The sequence below is a fragment of the Anolis carolinensis genome, unplaced genomic scaffold (assembly GCF_035594765.1).
Source record: "Anolis carolinensis isolate JA03-04 unplaced genomic scaffold, rAnoCar3.1.pri scaffold_7, whole genome shotgun sequence".
Lineage (NCBI taxonomy): Eukaryota > Metazoa > Chordata > Lepidosauria > Squamata > Dactyloidae > Anolis > Anolis carolinensis.
Genome location: NW_026943818.1, coordinates 30,191,559 through 30,217,606, shown reverse-complemented (window position 1 = coordinate 30,217,606; position 26,048 = coordinate 30,191,559). Strand labels below are relative to the sequence as shown.

The window sequence follows — 26,048 nt, the reverse complement described above, 5'->3', positions numbered from 1 at the left end:
AAGCCGTTCTGAGTCCCCTTCGGGGTGAGAAGGGCAGCATATAAATCTAATAAATAAATAAATAAATAAAGCAATATAATACTAACAATGATACAATAATATTAATTACATATTATATTTTAAATGTAATATTGCTAACAATATTTCTATATAGTGGTATAGTGCAATGTAGTAATATATAATGCTAATATTGTGCTATGCTAATGAGATAGTGTATGTAAATATAACTTGTAAGCCGCTCTGAGTCCCCTTTAAGGGAAAAGAGGGCGGGGTATAAATGTAGTAAATAAATAAATACATAAATCTCTTTTTACCAGGCTTCAAATTAATAATATGGGGTCCCTTCATGCCTGGCTATGCAGTCATTGAGAATAAGGCTGGACCCCATAGGCCTGCATTGAGGTTAAGATTCTGCCAGGCATCCTATTAAAAATGGAGGGTCCCTCCCCTTACGTTAACCAGAGGGGATCTCCTTTATCCAACAAGAGAGGTTCCCACCTGCTAGGTTTGGCTTTAAACGCAGCGGGTCCCTCAGAAGCCTGGTTTTAAATTAATTGCAAACCTCCTTTAACGAGGGTTTGCCTTACAAATAGAGTTTTCCACGTGCCAGGCCCTTTTTATCAAGGTTGGCCCGGGCTGTGGCGCAGGCGGGAGAGGAAGCCAGCTGCAATTATAACTGCAATGAATCACTCTGACCAGGAGGTCATGAGTTCGAGACCCGCTCGGAGCTTATGTTTGTTTGTCTTTGTTCTATGTTAAAAGGCACTGAATGTTTGCCTATATGTGTCATGTGATCCGCCCTGAGTCCCCTTTGGGGTGAGAAAGAAGGGCGGAATAGAAATGCTGTCAATAAATAATAAATAAAAGGGGCTCCACGTATACCTTGAATGGGTTCTCTTTGCGAGCGCTTGGCCGGAAGCCCCAAACTGCTTCAAGGCATTTCCAATGGCCAATTGCCGGAGTGGGAGTCCCCGATCTATTGGGGGGAGAGTCCCTGAGGGCCCCCAGCTGTATATGCGTGTGTGTGTGTGTCATGTGTGTGTCATGTGTGTGTGTGCAAAGCAGCCGTGGAGGTTGGAAGGAACGTCTCACCTGGCTTTAGGGCTCCGCTGTAGGAATCTCCTTCCCGGAATCTTCTTTTTACCTGTGTAGCAGATGCTTTCCAAACAGGAAGGATCCCTCTCGGCCGATGGGAGACGGTGTCCGGCAGGAGCCCTCCGGGAGTCCAGGCACATGAAACGGGAGAGAAAAGAGAAGGTCTATACCCGACTTTTCATGAAAAAAGAATAGGATATCTCCCCAGGCAGGCCTTAAGGGTTAAAAGAACCAGGGATCTCCCCACGGTTGGCCTTAAGGGTTAAAAGAACCAGGGATCTCCCCACGGTTGGCCTTAAGGGTTAAAAGAACCAGGGATCTCCCCACGGTTGGCCTTAAGGGTTAAAAGAACCAGGGATCTCCCCACGGTTGGCCTTAAGGGTTAAAAGAACCAGGGATCTCCCCACGGTTGGCCTTAAGGGTTAAAAGAACCAGGGATCTCCCCACGGTTGGCCTTAAGGGTTAAAAGAACCAGGGATCTCCCCACGGTTGGCCTTAAGGGTTAAAAGAACCAGGGATCTCCCCACGGTTGGCCTTAAGGGTTAAAAGAACCAGGGATCTCCCCACGGTTGGCCTTAAGGGTTAAAAGAACCAGGGATCTCCCCACGGTTGGCCTTAAGGGTTAAAAGAACCAGGGATCTCCCCACGGTTGGCCTTAAGGGTTAAAAGAACCAGGGATCTCCCCACGGTTGGCCTTAAGGGTTAAAAGAACCAGGGATCTCCACATCGCCTGGCGTTACCTTAAAGAATAGGAGATCTCTATAGGCCAGGCCACCTTAGTTTAACAACAAGAGATCTCTATAGGCCAGGCCACCTTAGTTTAACAACAAGAGATCTCTATAGGCCAGGCCACCTTAGTTTAACAACAAGAGATCTCTATAGGCCAGGCCACCTTAGTTTAACAACAAGAGATCTCTATAGGCCAGGCCACCTTAGTTTAACAAAAGGGGATCTCTATAGGCCAAGCCGCCTTAGTTTCTGGATAGGAGATCTCTATAGGCCTTACTTTAAGAATAGAGGATCCCCTTTAACCAGGTCCCCTGGGTGGGTGGCCGTACATAAATAAAAGGGGGTCCCTACATGCCTATGTTTGCAGTCCAAAACCAGGTTGGCCATGTTCTGGCGGCCACGGCTGGCCTCCCCTTGTGTGTGGCGCCGAAGCTCCGCCCGGGGAGGGAGGGGGCGTCCGTTGGCCCTGGGCGGACGAGATACAGGCGGCAGGGGTCATGGGTTGGGGGAGAGCGGGGGGCCCAGCCCTGGCACCGTGGGGGGCACACTGAGGGCCCCAGGGGCTGCTCTCAGGACACCTTGCGGGCCTTTTGAATGTCCTTCTAGGGGAGCCCTTCTATGGGGGGCCAGGAGGCCCCCTTCCCTCCCAGCTTGGTTCTTGCCAGCAGGCAAAACACAGTCCTATTTAAAAGGCCAGCCTGCCCTAGTTAGAATGGTGTTAGTAGGGTTAGTAGGTGAGTTAAGGTATTAATATTTTTATTGCTAGCCACTGTCTAAGTTTAAGGGAGCTTTTAAAATGCCCGTAAGGTGTGCTGCTCCCCGCGGTGCCAGGGCCGGGCCCCCCGCTGCCCCCCAAGCTGTGGCCCCTACGGCTTGTATAGGAAAACCCCCATCATCTGCCTAGAACAAAGGGAGGACCCGTCCGTTCCCGAGTGGGAACCTTCGATGCCACACACGAGGGGAACCGTGTTCTTCATGCAAAAGCCTAGCACACAGGTAGCCTGTTTTTTATTGCAAAGATAGACATGAAATGCCTAGCCTGACACCCATTACCCTGACAATGACCTTTTTTGGGGGGCGGGCGGTGTCCTTGCGAGAGTGTCTTCAAGCATCTTCTGTCTTCTGTCTCTTCGACCTTTTGTTTCTTCCCTTTCTTCCCTTTGACTTGAATTCAGCGCTGGGAGAAGAGTGAGTGGGAAGAAAGCTTTCAGAAAAAAAAAACAGGCATTGTCTTCTTTCTATTTTGCAAGGCCAGGAAGACAGTTCCCATCTTGTCTCCCGTAACATGCTATGCTAATAATATAATATGTATTGTGTATATATAGTATATTGTATATAATATACAATATAATAGACAATGATATATCATAATATAATATATTGAATATAAATATAATATTGAGAATATTATAATGTAATACAATATAATTCAAATACTAATGAAATATAATATTAATTATTTTATATATTACATGTAATATTTCTAATAATATTACAGTATGATGGTATAGTACAATATAGTAATATATAATGCTATTATTGTGTATGCTAATATAATACTTTGTATGTACATATATAATTATATATAATATATATAATATATAATCAATATCATTGTTTTATTATTAAATTGTATTACATTACAATATTACTATCAATATTATATGTATATTCATTAGATTATAATATATTATATTGTCCATTATATACAAAATTATTTTTATATATATATATATATATATATATATATATATATATATATATAATTTTCAGCATAGCATGTTATGGGTCTTAAGGCTGGAAATAAATCAGATTGGTAAAAAAAATGCAATTATTATTCTACTCATTTCCTCTGGAAAGCTGTGTGAATTTTCAAAAATGTTGCCATGTGTTGTCAAAGGCTTTCATGGCCGGAATCACTGGGTTGTTGTGAGTTTCTGGGCTGCCACCTCAAAAAGCAGGGCCAGCTAACACCTCCAAACACAGGATTCCCCCAGGCAGGAAGCAGCCAGGCCTTGAAACTGCAGGCCATTCAATGCTAATCAAGGTGGCCAATAGCAGCATTCACATTGGCCTCCAACAGACAAGAGTTCTTTCTCCCACCCTGGACATTTGGCAGATATATAAAAACTTCACCAGCAATCTATGGTTTCCTGCCATAGATGTGGGCGAAACGTCAGGAGAGAATGCTTCTGGAAACCAATTATTATTTCAGATTATAATAAATAAAATGCAACAATATTCACCTGGTCCCTTCAGAAAAAGCTGTGCTAATTTTCAAAAGTTTTGCCTTTGTTTCTCCCTTCCGTTTCACAAGGCTTGGCCATTTCTGAGGTAAAGTCTGAGATGACCATCTCTTAATAAATAAAATTGGCATTTTCTTCTTTCTATTTCACAAGGCTTTTCTGAGGTAAAGGTTCGATAAAGAAATTTCTGAAATAATAAGGAAACATACATGAATAAAGTGAAAAGAAGTTCTCCAGATGACAGAAAAAACATATTCTGAGGTAAAACTTATGGCTCAGAGTAAAGCCACCTGGCTCTTTATGGCCCTTTGTGGGTCTTAAGGCGGGAAATAAATCAAATGGTGTAAATTTCCAAAAATGTTGTTCTTTGTCTTTCTCTGGACAAAAGTTTTGTCATTTTTGAGGTGATAGAATAATAAACTATTCATCAATAAAGCAGGTATTACAGTAGAGTCCCGCTTATCCAACGTAAACGGGCCGACAGAACGTTGGATAAGCGAATATGTTGGATAATAAGGAGAGATTAAGGAAAAGCCTATTCAACATTAAATTAGTTTATGATTTTACAAATTAAGCACCAAAACATTATGTTATACAACAAATTTGACAGAAAGTCGTTCAATATGCAGTAATACTATGTAGTAATTACTGTATTTACGAATTTAGCACCTAAATATCAGGATTTATTGAAAACATGGACTACAAAAATGCGTTGGATAATCCAGAACGTTGGATAAGCGAGTGTTGGATAAGTGAGACTCTACTGTATTTGTGAATATTTTTTCTGAGTATTTTGCTTATTTTTGGCAAATGTTTCCACAAATATTTGTATGATTTTTTGGGTGAATATTTTATTTCAATGTTTGTGAATGTTTCCATGATTGTTTTTTTTCTGAATACGTTTGTGAATATTTTTATGAATATTTTTCCCCAAATACTTTGCTTATTTTGGGCAAATGTTTCTGCAAATATTTTTTATGATTATGTTTGTCAATACTTTAATGATTTTGTAAATATTTCAGTGAACATTGTTTCCAACTGTATCTTCTCTCTTCCTAGAGAAAGGCTTTGTGACGAGGTGATTTCTGAGGCAAAACCTCATGGAAGTCTTAATCAACGAAATAGTTTCCTTCTTTCTGTTTCACAAAGCCTTTATCCACCTTTATCTGGAGAAAGACCTGGTGCTATTTGAGGCCGTTTTTGAAAATTTAAGACCAGAGTAATATAATAAAGCAGGCCTTTCCTCCTCTTTGTATTTCACTTTTGAGGGGATTCCTGAGGGAATGAAAGAACCCCCAAAACAACAAGGAAACCAACCTAAAACCGAGTGGGAGAGAGAGGGTCCTCTGGACGGGAAGAAAAGCCTTTCCTGAGGTAAAAGTGACTCCCCAAAGGAAAGGCGTCTCTCTCCTCTTTCAACTCTTCAACTGGGCGCCAAACGAGGCCCCGTTTCCTGAGGTAAATTCACGGCTGAGGCGCCAAGAAGAAGCCCCGCCTCCACCACGGCCGCCTTTTCGGCCATGGTCCCACCCCTCCTCCCTCTGCCGCCGCCCGATTGGACGATTCTCCCGCACGTCACAGGCTCAGAGAGGGCTTCGCCCATTTGGGCGGGAAAGCAGGGAGCGGCTCGACGCATGCGCACTCCGTTGTCATCTAAACTAGATACAGTAGTCTCACTTATCCAACGTTCTGGATTATCCAACACATTTTTATAGTCAACGTTTTCAATATATCGTGATATTTTGGTGCTAAATTCATAAAGTAATGACAACATAACATTACTGCGTATTGAACTGCTTTTTCTGTCAAATTTGTTGTAAAACGTGATGTTTTGGGGCTTAATTTGTAAAATCATAACCTATTTTGCTGTTTAATAGGCTTTTCCTTAATCCCTCCTCATTATCCAACATATTCGCTTATCCAACGTTCTGCCAGCCCGTTTATGTTGGATAAGTGAGACTCTACTGTACTTTTTCTGTCAAATTTGTTGTAAAACGTGATGTTTTGGGGCTTAATTTGTAAAATCATAACCTATTTTGATGTTTAATAGGCTTTTCCTTAATCTCTCCTCATTATCCAACATATTCGCTTATCCAACGTTCTGTCGGCCCGTTTGTGTTGGATAAGTGAGACTCTACTGTACTTTTTCTGTCAAATTTGTTGTAAAACATGATGCTTTGGGGCTTAATTTGTAAAATCATAACCTATTTTGATGTTTAATAGGCTTTTCCTTAATCCCTCCTCATTATCCAACATATTCGCTTATCCAACGTTCCGTCGGCCCGTTTGTGTTGGATAAGTGAGACTCTACTGTACTTTTTCTGTCAAATTTGTTGTAAAACGTGATGTTTTGGGGCTTAATTTGTAAAATCATAACCTATTTTGATGTTTAATAGGTTTTTTCTTAATCTCTCCTCATTATCCAACATATTCGCTTATCCAACGTTCCGTCGGCCCGTTTGTGTTGGATAAGTGAGACTCTACTGTACTTTTTCTGTCAAATTTGTTGTAAAACATGATGTTTTGGGGCTTCATTTGTAAAATCATAACCTATTTTGATGTTTAATAGGCTTTTCCTTAATCCCTCCTCATTATCCAACATATTCGCTTATCCAACGTTCTGCCGGCCTGTTTGTGTTGGATAAGTGAGACTCTACTGTACTTTTTCTGTCAAATTTGTTGTAAAACGTGATGTTTTGGGGCTTAATTTGTAAAATCATAACCTATTTTGATGTTTAATAGGCTTTTCCTTAATCCCTCCTCATTATCCAACATATTCGCTTATCCAACGTTCTGCCAGCCCGTTTATGTTGGATAAGTGAGACTCTACTGTACTTTTTCTGTCAAATTTGTTGTAAAACATGATGCTTTGGGGCTTAATTTGTAAAATCATAACCTATTTTGATGTTTAATAGGTTTTTTCTTAATCTCTCCTCATTATCCAACATATTCGCTTATCCAACGTTCCGTCGGCCCGTTTGTGTTGGATAAGTGAGACTCTACTGTACTTTTTCTGTCAAATTTGTTGTAAAACATGATGTTTTGGGGCTTCATTTGTAAAATCATAACCTATTTTGATGTTTAATAGGCTTTTCCTTAATCCCTCCTCATTATCCAACATATTCGCTTATCCAACGTTCTGCCGGCCTGTTTGTGTTGGATAAGTGAGACTCTACTGTACTTTTTCTGTCAAATTTGTTGTAAAACGTGATGTTTTGGGGCTTAATTTGTAAAATCATAACCTATTTTGATGTTTAATAGGCTTTTCCTTAATCCCTCCTCATTATCCAACATATTCGCTTATCCAACGTTCTGTCGGCCCGTTTGTGTTGGATAAGTGAGACTCTACTGTACTTTTTCTGTCAAATTTGTTGTAAAACATGATGTTTTGGTGCTTAATTTGTAAAATCATAACCTATTTTGATGTTTAATAGGCTTTTCCTTAATCCCTCCTTATTATCCAACATATTCGCTTATCCAACGTTCTGCCAGCCGGTTTATGTTGGATAAGTGAGACTCTACTGTACTTTTTCTGTCAAATTTGTTGTAAAACGTGATGTTTTGGGGCTTAATTTGTAAAATCATAACCTATTTTGATGTTTAATAGGCTTTTCCTTAATCCCTCCTCATTATCCAACATATTCGCTTATCCAACGTTCTGCCGGCCCGTTTATGTTGGATAAGTGAGACTCTACTGTACTTTTTCTGTCAAATTTGTTGTAAAACGTGATGTTTTGGGGCTTAATTTGTAAAATCATAACCTATTTTGATGTTTAATAGGCTTTTCCTTAATCCCTCCTCATTATCCAACATATTCGCTTATCCAACGTTCTGCCGGCCTGTTTGTGTTGGATAAGTGAGACTCTACTGTACTTTTTCTGTCAAATTTGTTGTAAAACGTGATGTTTTGGGGCTTAATTTGTAAAATCATAACCTATTTTGATGTTTAATAGGTTTTTTCTTAATCTCTCCTCATTATCCAACATATTCGCTTATCCAACGTTCCGTCGGCCCGTTTGTGTTGGATAAGTGAGACTCTACTGTACTTTTTCTGTCAAATTTGTTGTAAAACATGATGTTTTGGGGCTTCATTTGTAAAATCATAACCTATTTTGATGTTTAATAGGCTTTTCCTTAATCCCTCCTCATTATCCAACATATTCGCTTATCCAACGTTCTGCCGGCCTGTTTGTGTTGGATAAGTGAGACTCTACTGTACTTTTTCTGTCAAATTTGTTGTAAAACGTGATGTTTTGGGGCTTCATTTGTAAAATCATAACCTATTTTGATGTTTAATAGGCTTTTCCTTAATCCCTCCTCATTATCCAACATATTCGCTTATCCAACGTTCTGCCGGCCTGTTTGTGTTGGATAAGTGAGACTCTACTGTACTTTTTCTGTCAAATTTGTTGTAAAACGTGATGTTTTGGGGCTTAATTTGTAAAATCATAACCTATTTTGATGTTTAATAGGCTTTTCCTTAATCCCTCCTTATTATCCAACATATTCGCTTATCCAACGTTCTGCCGGCCCGTTTACGTTGGATAAGTGAGACTCTACTGTATATAAAAACTTCACCAGCAATCTATGGTTTCCTGCCATAGATGTGGGCGAAACGTCAGGAGACAATGCTTCTGGAAACCAATTATTATTTCAGATTATAATAAATAAAATGCAACAATATTCACCTGGTCCCTTCAGAAAAAGCTGTGCTAATTTTCAAAAGTTTTGCCTTTGTTTCTCCCTTCCGTTTCACAAGGCTTGGCCATTTCTGAGGTAAAGTCTGAGGTGACAATCTCTTAATAAATAAAATTGGCATTTTCTTCTTTCTATTTCACAAGGCTTTTCTGAGGTAAAGGTTTGATAAAGAAATTTCTGAAATAATAAGGAAACATACATGAATAAAGTGAAAAGAAGTTCTCCAGATGACAGAAAAAACATATTCTGAGGTAAAACTTATGGCTCAGAGTAAAGCCACCTGGCTCTTTATGGCCCTTTGTGGGTCTTAAGGCTGGAAATAAATCAAATGGTGTAAATTTCCAAAAATGTTGTTCTTTGTCTTTCTCTGGACAAAAGTTTTGTCATTTTTGAGGTGATAGAATAATAAACTATTCATCAATAAAGCAGGCATTACAGTAGAGTCCCGCTTATCCAACGTAAACGGGCCGACAGAACGTTGGATAAGCGAATATGTTGGATAATAAGGAGAGATTAAGGAAAAGCCTATTCAACATTAAATTAGTTTATGATTTTACAAATTAAGCACCAAAACATTATGTTATACAACAAATTTGACAGAAAAAGTCGTTCAATATGCAGTAATACTATGTAGTAATTACTGTATTTACGAATTTAGCACCTAAATATCAGGATTTATTGAAAACATGGACTACAAAAATGCGTTGGATAATCCAGAACGTTGGATAAGCGAGTGTTGGATAAGTGAGACTCTACTGTATTTGTGAATATTTTTTCTGAGTATTTTGCTTATTTTTGGCAAATGTTTCCACAAATATTTGTATGATTTTTTGGGTGAATATTTTATTTCAATGTTTGTGAATGTTTCCATGATTGTTTTTTTTCTGAATACGTTTGTGAATATTTTTATGAATATTTTTCCCCAAATACTTTGCTTATTTTGGGCAAATGTTTCTGCAAATATTTTTTATGATTATGTTTGTCAATACTTTAATGATTTTGTAAATATTTCAGTGAACATTGTTTCCAACTGTATCTTCTCTCTTCCTAGAGAAAGGCTTTGTGACGAGGTGATTTCTGAGGCAAAACCTCATGGAAGTCTTAATCAACGAAATAGTTTCCTTCTTTCTGTTTCACAAAGCCTTTATCCACCTTTATCTGGAGAAAGACCTGGTGCTATTTGAGGCCGTTTTTGAAAATTTAAGACCAGAGTAATATAATAAAGCAGGCCTTTCCTCCTCTTTGTATTTCACTTTTGAGGGGATTCCTGAGGGAATGAAAGAACCCCCAAAACAACAAGGAAACCAACCTAAAATCGAGTGGGAGAGAGAGGGTCCTCTGGACGGGAAGAAAAGCCTTTCCTGAGGTAAAAGTGACTCCCCAAAGGAAAGGCGTCTCTCTCCTCTTTCAACTCTTCAACTGGGCGCCAAACGAGGCCCCGTTTCCTGAGGTAAATTCACGGCTGAGGCGCCAAGAAGAAGCCCCGCCTCCACCACGGCCGCCTTTTCGGCCATGGTCCCACCCCTCCTCCCTCTGCCGCCGCCCGATTGGACGATTCTCCCGCACGTCACAGGCGGGAAAGCAGGGAGCGGCTCGACGCATGCGCACTCCGTTGTCATCTAAAATAGATACAGTAGTCTCACTTATCCAACGTTCAGGATTATCCAACACATTTTTATAGTCAACGTTTTCAATATATCGTGATATTTTGGTGCTAAATTCATAAAGTAATGACAACATAACATTACTGCGTATTGAACTGCTTTTTCTGTCAAATCAAATTGGTTTCCCAGAAGCATTCTCTCCTGACGTTTCGCCCACATCTCTTATGCAACTTATGATTTAGCACTGGTATGTGACATAATACTAATGATATAACATACTAGGGGTGTATTATAGACATTGTGGTATATGATTAATATAGTACAATCTAAGAAAAAACAATTGGTTTCCCAGAAGCATTCTCTCCTGACGTTTCGCCCACATCTCTTATGCAACTTATGATTTAGCACTGGTATGTGACATAATACTAATAATATAACATACTAGTGGTGCATTATATATATTGTGGTATATGATTAATATAGTACAATGTAAGAAATAATAATTGGTTTCCCAGAAGCATTCTCTCCTGACGTTTCGCCCACATCTCTTATGCAACTTATGATTTAGCACTGGTATGTGACATAATACTAATAATATAACATACTAGTGGTGTATTATAGATATTGTGGTATATTATTAATATAGTACAATCTAAGAAATCATAATTGGTTTCCCAGAAGCATTCTCTCCTGACGTTTCGCCTACATCTCTTATGCAACTTATGATTTAGCACTAAAATGTGACATAATACTAATAATATAATATACTCGTGGTGTATTATAGACATTGTGGTATATGATTAATATAGTACAATCTAAGAAAAAATAATTGGTTTCCCAGAAGCATTCTCTCCTGACATTTCGCCCACATCTCTTATGCAACTTTTGATTTAGCACTAAAATGTGACATAATACTAATAATATAATATACTCGTGGTGTATTATAGACATTGTGGTATATGATTAATATAGTACAATCTAAGAAAAAATAATTGGTTTCCCAGAAGCATTCTCTCCTGACATTTCGCCCACATCTCTTATGCAACTTTTGATTTAGCACTAAAATGTGACATAATACTAATAATATAATATACTCGTGGTGTATTATAGACATTGTGGTATATGATTAATATAGTACAATCTAAGAAATAATAATTGGTTTCCCAGAAGCATTCTCTCCTGACGTTTCGCCCACATCTCTTATGCAACTTATGATTTAGCACTGGTATGTGACATAATACTAATGATATAACATACTAGGGGTGTATTATAGACATTGTGGTATATGATTAATATAGTACAATCTAAGAAATAATAATTGGTTTCCCAGAAGCATTCTCTCCTGACGTTTCGCCCACATCTCTTATGCAACTTATGATTTAGCACTGGTATGTGACATAATACTAATAATATAACATACTAGTGGTGTATTATAGATATTGTGGTATATTATTAATATAGTACAATCTAAGAAATCATAATTGGTTTCCCAGAAGCATTCTCTCCTGACGTTTCGCCTACATCTCTTATGCAACTTATGATTTAGCACTAAAATGTGACATAATACTAATAATATAATATACTCGTGGTGTATTATAGACATTGTGGTATATGATTAATATAGTACAATCTAAGAAAAAATAATTGGTTTCCCAGAAGCATTCTCTCCTGACATTTCGCCCACATCTCTTATGCAACTTTTGATTTAGCACTAAAATGTGACATAATACTAATAATATAATATACTCGTGGTGTATTATAGACATTGTGGTATATGATTAATATAGTACAATCTAAGAAAAAACAATTGGTTTCCCAGAAGCATTCTCTCCTGACGTTTCGCCCACATCTCTTATGCAACTTATGATTTAGCACTGGTATGTGACATAATACTAATAATATAACATACTAGTGGTGCATTATAGATATTGTGGTATATTATTAATATAGTACAATCTAAGAAATCATAATTGGTTTCCCAGAAGCATTCTCTCCTGACGTTTCGCCCACATCTCTTATGCAACTTATGATTTAGCACTAAAATGTGACATAATACTAATAATATAATATACTCGTGGTGTATTATAGACATTGTGGTATATGATTAATATAGTACAATCTAAGAAAAAATAATTGGTTTCCCAGAAGCATTCTCTCCTGACGTTTCGCCCACATCTCTTATGCAACTTATGATTTAGCACTGGTATGTGACATAATACTAATGATATAACATACTAGGGGTGTATTATAGACATTGTGGTATATGATTAATATAGTACAATCTAAGAAATAATAATTGGTTTCCCAGAAGCATTCTCTCCTGACGTTTCGCCCACATCTCTTATGCAACTTATGATTTAGCACTGGTATGTGACATAATACTAATGATATAACATACTAGGGGTGTATTATAGACATTGTGGTATATGATTAATATAGTACAATCTAAGAAATAATAATTGGTTTCCCAGAAGCATTCTCTCCTGACATTTCGCCCACATCTCTTATGCAACTTATGATTTAGCACTAATATGTTACATAATACTAATAATATAACATACTAGGGGTGTATTATAGACATTGTGGTATATTATTAATATAGTACAATCTAAGAAAAAATAATTGGTTTCCCAGAAGCATTCTCTCCTGACGTTTCGCCCACATCTCTTATGCAACTTATGATTTAGCACTAAAATGTGACATAATACTAATAATATAACATACTAGGGGTGTATTATAGACATTGTGGTATATGATTAATATAGTACAATGTAAGAAATAATAATTGGTTTCCCAGAAGCATTCTCTCCTGACGTTTCGACCACATCTCTTATGCAACTTATGATTTAGCACTAAAATGTGACATAATACTAATAATATAATATACTCGTGGTGTATTATAGACATTGTGGTATATGATTAATATAGTACAATCTAAGAAATAATAATTGGTTTCCCAGAAGCATTCTCTCCTGACGTTTCGCCCACATCTCTTATGCAACTTTTGATTTAGCACTAAAATGTGACATAATACTAATAATATAACATACTAGGGGTGTATTATAGATATTGTGGTATATTATTAATATAGTACAATCTAAGAAATCATAATTGGTTTCCCAGAAGCATTCTCTCCTGACGTTTCGCCCACATCTCTTATGCAACTTATGATTTAGCACTAAAATGTGACATAATACTAATAATATAATATACTCGTGGTGTATTATAGACATTGTGGTATATGATTAATATAGTACAATCTAAGAAAAAATAATTGGTTTCCCAGAAGCATTCTCTCCTGACGTTTCGCCCACATCTCTTATGCAACTTTTGATTTAGCACTAAAATGTGACATAATACTAATAATATAACATACTAGGGGTGTATTATAGACATTGTGGTATATGATTAATATAGTACAATCTAAGAAATAATAATTGGTTTCCCAGAAGCATTCTCTCCTGACGTTTCGCCCACATCTCTTATGCAACTTTTGATTTAGCACTAAAATGTGACATAATACTAATAATATAACATACTAGGGGTGTATTATAGACATTGTGGTATATGATTAATATAGTACAATCTAAGAAATAATAATTGGTTTCCCAGAAGCATTCTCTCCTGACGTTTCGCCCACATCTCTTATGCAACTTATGATTTAGCACTAAAATGTGACATAATACTAATAATATAATATACTCGTGGTGTATTATAGACATTGTGGTATATGATTAATATAGTACAATCTAAGAAAAAATAATTGGTTTCCCAGAAGCATTCTCTCCTGACGTTTCGCCCACATCTCTTATGCAACTTATGATTTAGCACTAAAATGTGACATAATACTAATAATATAATATACTCGTGGTGTATTATAGACATTGTGGTATATGATTAATATAGTACAATCTAAGAAAAAACAATTGGTTTCCCAGAAGCATTCTCTCCTGACGTTTCGCCCACATCTCTTATGCAACTTATGATTTAGCACTGGTATGTGACATAATACTAATAATATAACATACTAGTGGTGTATTATAGATATTGTGGTATATTATTAATATAGTACAATCTAAGAAATCATAATTGGTTTCCCAGAAGCATTCTCTCCTGACGTTTCGCCCACATCTCTTATGCAACTTATGATTTAGCACTAAAATGTGACATAATACTAATAATATAATATACTCGTGGTGTATTATAGACATTGTGGTATATGATTAATATAGTACAGTCTAAGAAAAAATAATTGGTTTCCCAGAAGCATTCTCTCCTGACGTTTCGCCCACATCTCTTATGCAACTTTTGATTTAGCACTAAAATGTGACATAATACTAATAATATAACATACTAGGGGTGTATTATAGACATTGTGGTATATGATTAATATAGTACAATCTAAGAAATCATAATTGGTTTCCCAGAAGCATTCTCTCCTGACGTTTCGCCCACATCTCTTATGCAACTTATGATTTAGCACTAAAATGTGACATAATACTAATAATATAACATACTAGGGGTGTATTATAGACATTGTGGTATATGATTAATATAGTACAATCTAAGTAATAATAATTGGTTTCCAGAAGCATTCTCTCCTGACGTTTCACCCACAATGTAATTTTATTGGTATCTATTTTTATTTCTGAAATTTCCCACCCTCGGCTTATACTGGAGTCAATGATTTCCCAGGGTTTTTTTGTGGTAAAATTAGATGCCTCGGTTTATATTCGGGTCGGCTTATATCCGGGTATATAGGGTATTTGAAGAATATTCCATGGAGAGGCCTTCGTCCTCATCCTCCTCCTCCTCATCCTCCTCCTCCGTCTCCATTGACGGCAATGCGGGGAATTTTCCAGTCCGCCTGCAATGCGCGCCTTTCACCACTGGATGGAGACAAACACACACAGCGGCTTCTTCCCATTCATTTTCTCTCCGCCTGCAATGCGCGCCTTTCACCACTGGATGGAGACAAACACACACAGCGGCTTATTCCCTATTCACTTTCTCTCCGCCCGCAATGCGCGCCTTTCACCACTGGATGGAGACAAACACACACAGCGGATTCCTGGCCATTGAATAGCCTTGCAGCATCAAAGCCTGGCTGCTTCATACCTAGGGGACTCCATTGTCGGCCAACTTGAATCCCATTGAATAGCCTTGCAGCATCAAAGCCTGGCTGCTTCATACCTAGGGGACTCCATTGTCGGCCAACTTGAATCCCATTGAATAGCCTTGCAGCATCAAAGCCTGGCTGCTTCATACCTAGGGGACTCCATTGTCGGCCAACTTGAATCCCATTGAATAGCCTTGCAGCATCAAAGCCTGGCTGCTTCATACCTAGGGGACTCCATTGTCGGCCAACTTAAATCCCATTGAATAGCCTTGCAGCATCAAAGCCTGGCTGCTTCATACCTAGGGGACTCCATTGTCGGCCAACTTGAATCCCATTGAATAGCCTTGCAGCATCAAAGCCTGGCTGCTTCATACCTAGGGGACTCCATTGTCGGCCAACTTGAATCCCATTGAATAGCCTTGCAGCATCAAAGCCTGGCTGCTTCATACCTAGAGGACTCCATTGTCGGCCAACTTCAATCCCATTGAATAGCCTTGCAGCATCAAAGCCTGGCTGCTTCATACCTAGAGGACTCCATTGTCGGCCAACTTCAATCCCATTGAATAGCCTTGCAGCATCAAAGCCTGGCTGCTTCCTACCTACGGGGAATCCTCTTTATGCCACGAAGGAAACCCCACTAAGGACTACGCCACAGCAACGCGTGGCCGGGTACAGCGAGTTATATTATACGACTATATTGCAATATTATTAGTAATATTTCATATAATAAAAATATACAATTATAGTGAATTATATGTACATCCTCTGGAGGAGAGAGGGCGGTCTAGAAATAAAGTTTTGTTGTTATTATGTTATTCTTATTGGAAAACTAAGCAAGGGGGGGTTATATCTCCTAGGCTCCAATGGCATTGAGCTGTTGTAGGGTTTGTATAGGATGGTGGGAGTTGTAGTTTGACAAGGCACCGGCACTCCTGGGCAGAAGACGGGAAAGACCTTGCAAAACCCTAACTCCCAGGATATTATTATTAGTAGTATTACTATTGTCATGTAATTATATTTCCCAAATGGCTCAATGATAGATCAATGGGATTCCTTATGTCTTTTCTCTTTGTCGCCCTCCTGTGGACAGAAGAATATTGCACTTGCCTTGGGATTCTGAGTCTTCGCTCTCTGCTGCCATCCAATGGTCAGAGGCGGAAGTGCAGCCTCGAGCGTTGAAGGCGCCTTTGTGCTGCACTTCCCGACCTGACCATTGGATGGCAGCAGAGAGCAAAGAATCAGAGTTTCAAGGCAAGTGCAATATTCTTCTGTCCACAGGAGGGCGACAGACAGAAAAGCCATTAGGACTTAATGTAATATTAATTGATATTTCTTTGATCCAGTATTAATCTTAAATAATACTAATACTACTAATAATAATCTTGGGAGTGAGAGGTTTGCAAGGCCTTTCACCCCCTCCACCCAAGAGTGCTGGTGCCTTGCCAAACTGCAACTCCCACCATCCCATGCAACCTCTGCAACTTTGCAACCGCACAATACTATGGCCATGTTCCCGAAGCATTCTCTCCTGACATTTCGCCCACATTTATGGCAGGCATCCTCAGAGCTTGTGTGGTATTTTGGAAAACTAAGCAAGGGAGGTTTATCTATCTGTGGAATCACGTCCAGGGCGAGAGAAAGAACTCTTGTCTTGGAGGCAAGTGTGAATGTTGCCATTGGCCGCCTTGATTAGCATTGAATGGCCTTGCAGCCTCAAAGACTGGCTGCATTCCTGCCTGGGGGAATCCTTTGTTGTGAACGCGTTAGCTGGCCCTGATTGTTTCCTGTCTGGAATTCCTGTGGACTCGCAGGCCTGGGATAGTGAGCATTTATCGCACTTTAACTCTCCTTTTTATAAAGAAACAGCTCTCTCTTTTACACCAAGGTGGCCTTTGTGATCATTCGGAAGACCGTTTCCAGACTCAGGGCAAAATGCAACGGTTCTTCTCCCATCCTCTGTTCGTTCCCAGAGATTTTACTTAGTTTCAGGCGAATGGCGCAACAAGCCAAATGTCTGCATTTCCCTCCCCAATAAAAACACCCAAAACCTGGCCGTCGTGAAATAATAAACTTTATTGATTTCATGATGGGAGCCACCGTTTTGTATAGAAACAGAATCAAAACAAGCTCAGCGAGTTGTAACTCAGCCGTAAGGACAGAGAAGTGAGAATTCAGGCGGCTCCTACGTGTGTTTTCCCTTTCTGGGTTTAAGAAATGGTGCCTGGGAAGGAAGGAAGAGGTTTCTCAAGGAAATTGCATACATTTGCAACCAAAGTTGGTGTAAAGAAGTGTGTGTTTTTATTTTGATTTATGGATGACATGTTTATTTGATTTTGTTTAAACAGCCAGGTTTGGTTAAGTTTATTTTTTTATTTTATTTTTTGTATCATTTTTATTGAGAAGTTTCTTTTAAAACATCAAACATAAAACATAAGACGACATACGGCAGGGGAACAGGGAAGGGAGGGCAGGGGCAGGGCAAGTGTGTCTGGATTAGGGATTGTGAGAGGGGATAGACACTAGCAATGGGGGGGGGGATTGACTTCCGATCTTTGTCACTAATCATTTATGTTCCAATTAGATAGTTCTTATCATCTTTTCTTAAGGTAATAATAATAATAATAATAATAATAATAATAATAATAATAATAATAATAATAATTTTAGTTTTATACCCCGCCCCATCTCCCCGAAGGGACTCAGGGCGGCTTACATGGGGCCAAGCCCAGATATCAGACAATATAAAAACATATCAATAAAACAAGTCAATCAACAATAAAACAAATCATAAAACAAATGAGGTCACATACAATAAATATACTGATAAAATCCCGGGTTGGCTCCAAAAAGTAATATCTCCTACCCAGAAAAGAAGAAACCAACAGAGAAGATGTGCTTGGGAGGGGGGGGGATAATTATACCATTGTATTACATTTTAAAAAGAACAAAAAATGTAATGCCTGCAAGACATTTGTGGAGGGGGAAAAATAACTAGACTTTCCTGCAATTTTTTTAATGAGGAAGAGCTTAAGGGTTAAACTATTACATATACCTCCCATTCTAAGATCCCCATGGATGCAAGTAAACCTTATATTTCGCGGATATTTGGGCCAGAAACATATCACAGAATTGCAGCGAAGAACATAGAGAGGCCTACAAACACTTTGGAGGGGAGAGTTTACTACAGTAAGTAAAACCATGCATATCAAATCTATAGATAAGGAGACTGTACTGCAATCAGTAAAATCTTCATTATGTTTACCTAAACTACAACTTCCCAGAAAATCTGAATACAACCTTGCTGGTTCCCTTCTCTGAAGTAACAAGGTAGTCTTCAAAGTTTGACCAGTCCGTGGCTCTTATAGCTCTTCCGTTGCTCTTTCTCATTCAGAAGGTAAGTTTGTCCATATCCTTTATTTCAGTCCATTTGGTCAGCCAGGCATCTTTCGATGGGGCTTTCTCACTTTTCCATTGTTTTGCGATTACCATCCTTGCTGCAGTAATAAAAAAATGTAAATAGTTTATCTGTATTTAAATCTACCTTATCTAATTCATCATATAACCCTAGCAGGAGGAGCTCAGGCGTCTTCGCAAAGTTTGTGTTTAGAATTTTATTACTTTCGTCTAACATCATCGTCCAAAATTTTGCCATCTTTCTACAACTCCACCACATAGGGTGGTACGAGCCCACTTGAGATTTACATTTCCAGCATTTATTATTAGTATTTTTATACATAAATCCTATCTTTTGGGGGGTTAGGTACCATCTATGCATTACTTTCAGCCAGTTTTCTTTCATGTCCATGGAGTACGTGTATTTAATTTTTTTTCCTCCAAATCGATTCCCACTCATGTAGGTAAATCGGACATATGAAATAACAGAATAATATAATAACGACGCAATATAATAATAATATAATATAATATGAAATAAGAACAAAATAATATAATAATGATGAAAAACAATAATAATAATATAAAATAATATAAGATCCAAATAATATAAGGATGCAAAATAATAGTAATATAATAATAATATAAAATAACAACATAATAATGCAAAATACTGTGTATTATAATAACACGAAATAACAGAATATAATAATGATGCAAAATAATAATTATAATACGCAATACGTAAGAACAAATATAAAAATGATGTAAAATAATAATATAATAATATAAAACAACAACATAATAATGCAAAATCATGTGTATAATAGTATGAAACAACAAAATTATATAGTACTAGCTGTGCCCGGCCACGCGTTGCTGTGGCGTTGTCTGGTGGTGTTAGTGAGAAATTGTTGTGGTAGTGGTGGTATTGAATGTCTGTTGTATGGTTGTCTTGATGTTGAGTATGCATTTGGTTGTTTGTGTCCTGGGAAAGTGGTGAGGGTAGAGGGGGTCTATGTCCCTGTGTAGTATTGTATAGTATTTATATGTTGTCCATGTGTTGGGAATGCTTGGATTGTGTCCTGCTGCATAGTAGAAAGGGTTGGGCTGGATGGCCCTTAGGGGTCTCTCCAAACTCTTGGATTCTATGCTTCTATTATTATTATTATTATTATTATCATCATCATCATCATTATTATGTAGAGGCTGGATGGCCATCTGTCAGGAGTGCTTGGATTGTGTCCTCCTGCATGGTAGAAGGAAGTTGATCTGGATGATCCTTAGGGGTCACTCCAAACCTTAGGATTGTATGATGATGTTATTATTATTAGTATTAGTATTGAGAGGCTGAGTGGCCATCTGTTGGGAGTGCTTGGCTTGTGTCCTGCATGGCAGAATTGGGTTGGGCTGGATGGCCTTTAGGGGTGTCTCCTAACTGTCTGATGCTATGAATCGATGTGTATTATTATTGTGCAGATATTGGATGGCCATCTGTCAGGAGTGATTGGATTGTGTCCTCCTGCATGGTAGAAGGAAGTTGAACTGGATGGCCCTCTTGTGCCTGTCCCCTGGGGTGAGTAGGTTGCTAGGAGACCAAGTGGGCAGAACTTAGCCTTGTAATTGGCAGCAATTGGATAAAAACAATTACTCCTCTCCCTCTAATTAGGACTTTATTTTTCTTTTCTTTTTGTTGTATCAACCTAGAGCCGTGGATGATGGATTGTGTTGTCACATTTCGAGGTTGGGGGGCCTGTGGTTTTGTTGTTTTGTCCGCTGCCCTGATGCCATCACTCTTTTATATATATAGATAATAATGATGTAAAATAATAATATAATATAATATGAAATATAAACAAAACGATATAAGAATGTAAAATAATAAAATATAAAATATAAAATAAAAACCAATAATATAAGGATGCAAAATAATAATAATATTATAATAATATAAAATAACATAATAATGCAAAATACTGTGAATTATAATAATATGAAATAACAGAATAATATAATAACGATACAAAATAATAATAATAATATAATAAAATATGAAATAAATATAATATAATATGAAATAAGAACAATATAATATAATATAATAATAATGCAAAATGATAATAATATAAAAACCAAATAATATAAGGATGCAAAATAATAAAAATAATATAATATAAAATAACAACATAAAAATGCAAAATGATATGTATAATAATATGAAATAATAACAACATAATAATGCAAAATACTGTGTATTATAATAATATGAAATAACAGAATAAAATAATAATGATGCCAAATAATAATATAATAAAATATGAAATAAATATAATATGAAATAAGAACAAAATAATATAATATAATAATAATGTAAAATGATAATAATATAAAAACCAAATAATATAAGGATGCAAAATAATAAAAATAAAATAATATAATATAAAATAACCACATAATGCAAAATCATGTCTATAATAATAATATGAAATAATAAAGATATAATATATTATAAACGCAATGCAACATAATATGTACGATAATAATATAATATGAAATAATAACACAATAATTTATAATATAATCTAAAGGCCTTTTCCTGCCGTTCTCCTCAGCGGCGCTTCGCTCGCCTCACTCACCCCGGCCGCCATCTTGGCTGTTCCCTTCCCCGGCCCTCACGCGCCAGGCCACGCCCCTTGCCCCGCCCCCAAGTCCCGGCAGGTCCATCACGCAACCCGTCCCTTCCGTCGCCAACCCTGACACATCCATGGACCTCATATTCAAACAACATAATCATACGTAACGATTATTAATAAGCTCGAAGACTATATATCTCTGATATTATAAAATTATTTATTTTGTATTATTGCGGCTACGATGGGAAACGCCCCCGCACTACATATCTGCCAGGACGCGCTTCGACCAATGAGGGAGCGAAGGAAGGGGAAAGGGGCGGGACCTCCCAAGCAACAACCAATGGGAGAAGAGAGCGGAGGCGGAGGGGGGAAAAGGCGGGATAGGAGGAACATAGAGGTATGAAATGAAAAGAGCGCCCCTGCAATGCGGAAATGGAACATAGAAGTATGAAAAGCAAAGAGCGCCCCGCAATGCAGAAAGTAAACATAGAGGTATGAAAAGTAAAGAGCGCCCCGCAATGCAGAAAGTGAACATAGAAGTATGATAAGTAAAGAGCGCCCCGCAATGCGGAAAAGGAACATAGAGGTATGAAAAGTAAAGAGCGCTCCCGCAATGCAGAAAGTAAACATAGAAGTATGAAAAGTAAAGAGCGCTCCTGCAATGAGGAAATGGAACATAGAGGTATGAAAAGAAGAAAAGGAACATAGCGGAGCATTTTGCCCACATCTCTTATGCAACTTTTGATTTAGCACTAATATGTGACATAATACTAATAATATAACATACTAGGGGTGTATTATAGACATTGTGGTATATTATTAATATAGTACAATCTAAGAAAAAATAATTGGTTTCCCAGAAGCATTCTCTCCTGACGTTTCGCCCACATCTCTTATGCAACTTATGATTTAGCACTAAAATGTGACATAATACTAATAATATAACATACTAGGGGTGTATTATAGACATTGTGGTATATGATTAATATAGTACAATGTAAGAAATAATAATTGGTTTCCCAGAAGCATTCTCTCCTGACGTTTCACCCACATCTCTTATGCAACTTATGATTTAGCACTAAAATGTGACATAATACTAATAATATAATATACTCGTGGTGTATTATAGACATTGTGGTATATGATTAATATAGTACAATCTAAGAAAAAATAATTGGTTTCCCAGAAGCATTCTCTCCTGACGTTTCGCCCACATCTCTTATGCAACTTATGATTTAGCACTAAAATGTGACATAATACTAATAATATAATATACTCGTGGTGTATTATAGACATTGTGGTATATGATTAATATAGTACAATCTAAGAAAAAATAATTGGTTTCCCAGAAGCATTCTCTCCTGACGTTTCGCCCACATCTCTTATGCAACTTATGATTTAGCACTGGTATGTGACATAATACTAATAATATAACATACTAGTGGTGTATTATAGATATTGTGGTATATTATTAATATAGTACAATGTAAGAAATAATAATTGGTTTCCCAGAAGCATTCTCTCCTGACGTTTCGCCCACATCTCTTATGCAACTTATGATTTAGCACTAAAATGTGACATAATACTAATAATATAATATACTCGTGGTGTATTATAGACATTGTGGTATATGATTAATATAGTACAATCTAAGAAAAAATAATTGGTTTCCCAGAAGCATTCTCTCCTGACGTTTCGCCCACATCTCTTATGCAACTTTTGATTTAGCACTAAAATGTGACATAATACTAATAATATAACATACTAGGGGTGTATTATAGACATTGTGGTATATGATTAATATAGTACAATCTAAGAAATAATAATTGGTTTCCCAGAAGCATTCTCTCCTGACGTTTCGCCCACATCTCTTATGCAACTTTTGATTTAGCACTAAAATGTGACATAATACTAATAATATAACATACTAGGGGTGTATTATAGACATTGTGGTATATGATTAATATAGTACAATGTAAGAAATAATAATTGGTTTCCCAGAAGCATTCTCTCCTGACGTTTCACCCACATCTCTTATGCAACTTATGATTTAGCACTAAAATGTGACATAATACTAATAATATAATATACTCGTGGTGTATTATAGACATTGTGGTATATGATTAATATAGTACAATCTAAGAAAAAATAATTGGTTTCCCAGAAGCATTCTCTCCTGACGTTTCGCCCACATCTCTTATGCAACTTATGATTTAGCACTAAAATGTGACATAATACTAATAATATAATATACTCGTGGTGTATTATAGACATTGTGGTATATGATTAATATAGTACAATCTAAGAAAAAATAATTGGTTTCCCAGAAGCATTCTCTCCTGACGTTTCGCCCACATCTCTTATGCAACTTATGATTTAGCACTAAAATGTGACATAATACTAATAATATAATATACTCGTGGTGTATTATAGACATTGTGGTATATGATTAATATAGTACAATCTAAGAAAAAATAATTGGTTTCCCAGAAGCATTCTCTCCTGACGTTTCGCCCACATCTCTTATGCAACTTATGATTTAGCACTGGTATGTGACATAATACTAATAATATAACATACTAGTGGTGTATTATAGATATTGTGGTATATTATTAATATAGTACAATGTAAGAAATAATAATTGGTTTCCCAGAAGCATTCTCTCCTGACGTTTCGCCCACATCTCTTATGCAACTTATGATTTAGCACTAAAATGTGACATAATACTAATAATATAATATACTCGTGGTGTATTATAGACATTGTGGTATATGATTAATATAGTACAATCTAAGAAAAAATAATTGGTTTCCCAGAAGCATTCTCTCCTGACGTTTCGCCCACATCTCTTATGCAACTTTTGATTTAGCACTAAAATGTGACATAATACTAATAATATAACATACTAGGGGTGTATTATAGACATTGTGGTATATGATTAATATAGTACAATCTAAGAAATAATAATTGGTTTCCAGAAGCATTCTCTCCTGACGTTTCGCCCACATCTCTTATGCAACTTTTGATTTAGCACTAAAATGTGACATAATACTAATAATATAACATACTAGGGGTGTATTATAGACATTGTGGTATATGATTAATATAGTACAATCTAAGAAATAATAATTGGTTTCCCAGAAGCATTCTCTCCTGACGTTTCGCCCACATCTCTTATGCAACTTATGATTTAGCACTAAAATGTGACATAATACTAATAATATAACATACTAGGGGTGTATTATAGACATTGTGGTATATGATTAATATAGTACAATCTAAGTAATAATAATTGGTTTCCAGAAGCATTCTCTCCTGACGTTTCACCCACAATGTAATTTTATTGGTATCTATTTTTATTTCTGAAATTTCCCACCCTCGGCTTATACTGGAGTCAATGATTTCCCAGGGTTTTTTTGTGGTAAAATTAGATGCCTCGGTTTATATTCGGGTCGGCTTATATCCGGGTATATAGGGTATTTGAAGAATATTCCATGGAGAGGCCTTCGTCCTCATCCTCCTCCTCCTCATCCTCCTCCTCCGTCTCCATTGACGGCAATGCGGGGAATTTTCCAGTCCGCCTGCAATGCGCGCCTTTCACCACTGGATGGAGACAAACACACACAGCGGCTTCTTCCCATTCATTTTCTCTCCGCCTGCAATGCGCGCCTTTCACCACTGGATGGAGACAAACACACACAGCGGCTTCTTCCCATTCATTTTCTCTCCGCCTGCAATGCGCGCCTTTCACCACTGGATGGAGACAAACACACACAGCGGCTTCTTCCCATTCATTTCCTCTCCGCCTGCAATGCGCGCCTTTCACCACTGGATGGAGACAAACACACACAGCGGATTCCTGGCCATTGAATAGCCTTGCAGCATCAAAGCCTGGCTGCTTCATACCTAGGGGACTCCATTGTCGGCCAACTTGAATCCCATTGAATAGCCTTGCAGCATCAAAGCCTGGCTGCTTCATACCTAGGGGACTCCATTGTCGGCCAACTTGAATCCCATTGAATAGCCTTGCAGCATCAAAGCCTGGCTGCTTCATACCTAGGGGACTCCATTGTCGGCCAACTTGAATCCCATTGAATAGCCTTGCAGCATCAAAGCCTGGCTGCTTCATACCTAGGGGACTCCATTGTCGGCCAACTTGAATAGCCTTGCAGCATCGAAGCCTGGCTGCTTCATACCTAGGGGACTCCATTGTCGGCCAACTTGAATCCCATTGAATAGCCTTGCAGCATCAAAGCCTGGCTGCTTCATACCTAGGGGACTCCATTGTCGGCCAACTTGAATAGCCTTGCAGCATCAAAGCCTGGCTGCTTCATACCTAGGGGACTCCATTGTCGGCCAACTTGATTCCCATTGAATAGCCTTGCAGCATCAAAGCCTGGCTGCTTCATACCTAGGGGACTCCATTGTCGGCCAACTTGAATCCCATTGAATAGCCTTGCAGCATCAAAGCCTGGCTGCTTCATACCTAGGGGACTCCATTGTCGGCCAACTTGAATAGCCTTGCAGCATC

At 37.7% G+C, this 26,048-nt stretch overlaps 2 long non-coding RNA genes across 8 annotated transcripts in view; both read right to left on the bottom strand.

The window, feature by feature from the left end:
* Positions 1-26,048, bottom strand: part of LOC134292315 (uncharacterized) — a 153,016-nt gene that overhangs the window by 64,291 nt on the left and 62,677 nt on the right. For 4 of the 5 annotated variants that reach the window (XR_010000187.1, XR_010000186.1, XR_010000183.1 and 1 more), the window contains exon 3: positions 18,789-18,985. This is a non-coding gene — a long non-coding RNA (uncharacterized LOC134292315). Of the gene's footprint in view, positions 1-18,788; positions 18,986-21,520; positions 21,673-26,048 lie in introns of those variants that run through there. The other variant, XR_010000184.1, reaches the window with a different exon arrangement.
* LOC134293191 (uncharacterized) lies at positions 1,693-10,278 on the bottom strand. Of its 3 annotated transcripts, XR_010000200.1 has the most exons (4): positions 10,078-10,278; positions 8,759-8,945; positions 4,071-4,257; positions 1,693-3,001 (listed from the first exon to the last, which is right to left on the bottom strand). It is a non-coding gene; the product is annotated as an uncharacterized LOC134293191 (long non-coding RNA). The 3 variants fall into 3 exon arrangements; XR_010000201.1 differs by lacking the exon at positions 8,759-8,945 and having other exon boundaries at positions 1,694-3,001; positions 10,078-10,264; XR_010000199.1 differs by lacking the exons at positions 8,759-8,945; positions 10,078-10,278 and adding an exon at positions 5,388-5,574 and having other exon boundaries at positions 1,694-3,001.